Raw genomic sequence first — 3,764 nt, 5'->3', positions numbered from 1 at the left:
CCTTTCATTCCAGTGTGTAAAAGATGATCCGAGGGGACATCCACTAGAAGACTTGTTTTAGTGTCTGCCCTGATACTTAAAACACTTCCATAGGATTTTGTGTGTGTGTGTGTGTGTGTGTGTGTGTGTGTGTGTGTGTGTGTGTGTGGTGTGTCAGCAGGTTGCTTAAGGTTTCTTTCTCGGCCTGCGAGAGTTGATGACAAGCTAGTTCAGTGAACGGAAAGGTCCTTTGAAATGAGAAAATACTGTGCCTCTAAAGGAAAGCGAAGGGAGACCAAAGCTAAAAAGAATTTTGATTTTCAAATGCAGGCTTACTTGTTTGCAAGAAAAGTGTGCTTATATTCACTTCAGATGTGATTCACTTCTCAAGAAAAAAAAATACATTCGGTGTACTCTTCTTTTGGGCATTACATTTGGCCATTTTATGCTGTTTTGCCATTTCCTGTAGGAAACAAGGACGTTTATTCTATCCAGCAGTTCCAAGGGATTGTGAAAGATCTTTTGAGCTGGAAGAGCAGCCGAGGAAATAAACGAGGAGGCCTGATGGATACCGTGTAGGCCCTATGTGTGTTTCAACAGTATCCAGGTTATGAAATCTATAGCCATGCGTTGTTGGCAGACAGATCACACAAGCCAATTCAGTTCATCTTTGAGGGTGCCTCTCTGATGAAGTTGTGTTCACTTTGCATACAGGAACTGTCACTGTTTGCATGCATGTAACAGGACAGACATGGCGCATTCTCGAGGCATACCACAAAGATCTAACTTCACACCCTCCATTGTCATAGTGCAGGATGAAATCAGTAAAGACTTCTTCAAGGAAAGATTTTATTTATTCCTTAGCTTCCAGTTGCATGGTGAATAAACTGCTGAGGACTGAAAGAGATGGGAGACCACATTCAAACCTGGGGAAAAACCTGGAGGTCAGCTGAGAATCGCTCTAGGTAACGTTTGTATAACTTAACTTCTGAAGCTCAGGCTGGGGAGAGTATGCTTGTCTTTCACGATCCCTTGGAGCTGCTGAGGGGCAACTGTTCCGCAGTTGATGAAGGCAGATGGGCCTCCCTCTGTTTCTCACTGTATCTTATGATCATAGATTATTTGCAAATAAAGATTGCTCTATTATACAGGCTGTCTCTGGACCACTCTGTTTCCTGTTTGTCTTTTCAGAATCTTCTGCACAATTGTGATGAGGTTAAACAATGGGGGGATTATTTTATATAAATTGTCTAGTTATAAATGTACTCACAATTATGTTAAATTTACTCAGAGTAGCCTAACTGTTGATCATACTCTCTGTTATTGAATAGCAGCCAATTAGTAATCTCCCCCTCTTGTATCGTTGCTTGTCTGTAGAGACATCTTCCATGGAAAGCTGTAAGATCAGTAGGAGTGCCATCAAACACCATGGGAAGGCTGAACAGGTTGGCTATTACACTGTAGGAAAGATATACAGAAGAAAATAGCAAAACCCAAGTGAATGGATTCTACTGGAGCTAATCATCTGAAATGGTGCCTAATCTTCCCTAAAGCTGTATTATTATGAAAAATAGAGAATGTGAAACCATCGACTCTTCCTTTGAATGCATCAGTAAACAGTATAACCCCATCTGGTGCTCTTTTAACCACTGGCTTTCTCAGACTTTTGTTTTGATTGGCACAGGAAGGTTTACAGTTGAAATGTCCCCCAGAGGCTCCTGCACTGAGCATGATACTCAGTGACAGAAATGGCTAGAGTTGGGATTTTGGGGCAGTGACTGGATCAAAAAGACTCTGTGGTTTCCTCAATAGATTGGTTCATGCATGCATCACGTTATAATTTGATGGGCTGTTCGGACTTGGTAAAAATGTGAATGGTAACATTTTGTTGAAGGAAATGGATCTCTGGGGAAGGTATGCCCTTGGATAATATATATTGTCCTTGGCTCCTCATCTTACCATGACATGAACAGCTTTGCTCTTGTGAAGTTCTTCCTCAGCCTAGAAACAGAGAACAGGCTCATAGACAGAAATATCAATATCAGTAAGAGAATCTCCCTATACTTACATGGCCTCTTAAAGGTCTTTTGTCACAGTGGTAGACATTAATGACTATTGTGGGAACTAAAAAAAAAAAAAAGGAGCCTGGGGAAGGAAGGGGGAGGGGAGGATAGCCCACGTCTGGCCAGAGTTCCTTCTATGCTCTGGGCAGGTGGATTCAGGAGGGCTGCCAGACACTTTCCACTCAGCCCCCAGGTGGGCATCCAAGCCTCTGAACCACTCAACGGGGGGTGGGGGTGGACAAGGGGCAGCCCCCGACCTGGGGGCCCCAGGGCCACACCCTGTAGCCCCGGGGTTATGGGAGAGAGAGATAAGGGAAGAGGTTCCCAACACTGACCAGAGAGAGGGGAGAGAGAGAGTGAGGGGCACGAAGTAAGAGCATAAGAGGTAAGAGAGTGAGGTAGGGCTGAATAGCCATTTTTATGGTCTTCACTGTTGCTAGGTAGCTGGGGAGGAGTTTAGCCTGAAGGTCAGAAGCTTGGGCCATTGCCTACGTGACTACTAACCATGCTTCTCTTGTAGGAGTTGTGGGGGGACAGTAACTTATGCAGGGGCCAGGATTCTAGGAGCATGAGGGAACGCCTACCATGTCATAAAGGTGAATTATGACCATCAGGGGTCAGACCTCAGCTTGACTGGAGACCAGCCTCCAATTCCCCACAGACTATTAGTGGTAGACAGTAATATAATGAACAAATAAATTTAAGTGACCAGAATGCCCTTCAATTCTAGTGGTGGGTAGAGGAAAAATTACTTCAAAATGATAGTGACAAAGAGTCTGTAGTTGCATGTCATTCGAGGGAGGGAATTTATCATGAACAGCAGCAGTATACTTCAGGTGGTAGATTTTTGGTTGATTATGTTTGTGGATAATGCCATGCCTGGGTAAATGGTCTTGAGTTTTGTAAGAAAACAAACTGAGCAAGCCACAAGGAGCAAGCCAGTAAGTAGCAGTGCTCCATGGCCTTTGCTTTAGCCAGATTTCTGCCCTGTCTGAGTTTCTGCCCTGACATCCTTCAGTGATAAACAGTAATGCAGAAGTGTAAGCAAAACAAACCCCGTGCTCCTCAAGTTGCTTTGGTTATGGTATTTCATCACATCAATAGAGACCCTGCCTAAGACAGAAACCAAAACAAGAATCTTAGCAGATACTCTGGCATGTTCTTTTCATCTTTACCACATGTTACTTTCTTCCCATTTGGATCACTTAGCTGCTGTTTAACAATCCAGTATTAAAGTATTGACAAAATTTAGAAAATAAAACACTTGCTTCCCATCTTCCATTTTAAGCAAACACTCCTCTTTCATGCTATTTGCTGTGATTATTTTCCTTGTGAATACAGTGAGTCCCACCTTGCCTCTAGCATCTTAACTTTCATTCAGGAAAATACTTTTAAAATGATGCTTATCCCTCCCCAAATAGCATTACCTAAGATCTGCAGGGACCTAGGTGACCTCACACTCCCACATCCTTTGACAAGTGCTATTGTTTCTGGAAACCAGGGTAGGTTTGGGGGACTCTGGCGCCGTAACTTTGGAGGCTTTCCTACAGCTGGTTGACCTTTGAACTCTCTGAAGACTGACTGCATGAGCCCCTGGAAAAGGATGACTCAACTGTGTTCCTCCGTAGAGTTTCTGGAATCCTCAGGCCCCATCTGCCTATCTTCATCTCCACAGCAGCTCCTGTTAACACTGGGTTAATCCAAGCTCCTGTTGACACTGGG

General features: G+C 43.8%; 1 long non-coding RNA gene across 1 annotated transcript; it reads right to left on the bottom strand.

The window, feature by feature from the left end:
- Positions 1–825: 825 nt before the first annotated feature.
- On the bottom strand, positions 826–2,598 carry Gm36921. The gene is made up of 4 exons (XR_382839.3): positions 2,547–2,598; positions 1,939–1,980; positions 1,250–1,437; positions 826–905 (listed from the first exon to the last, which is right to left on the bottom strand). It is a non-coding gene; the product is annotated as a predicted gene, 36921 (long non-coding RNA).
- Positions 2,599–3,764: the final 1,166 nt, after the last annotated feature.

The sequence above is a fragment of the Mus musculus genome, chromosome 13, assembly GCF_000001635.26.
Source record: "Mus musculus strain C57BL/6J chromosome 13, GRCm38.p6 C57BL/6J".
NCBI lineage: Eukaryota > Metazoa > Chordata > Mammalia > Rodentia > Muridae > Mus > Mus musculus.
Note: the sequence above shows the minus strand (reverse complement) of the source record. Positions and strands in the feature narration are given on the sequence as shown.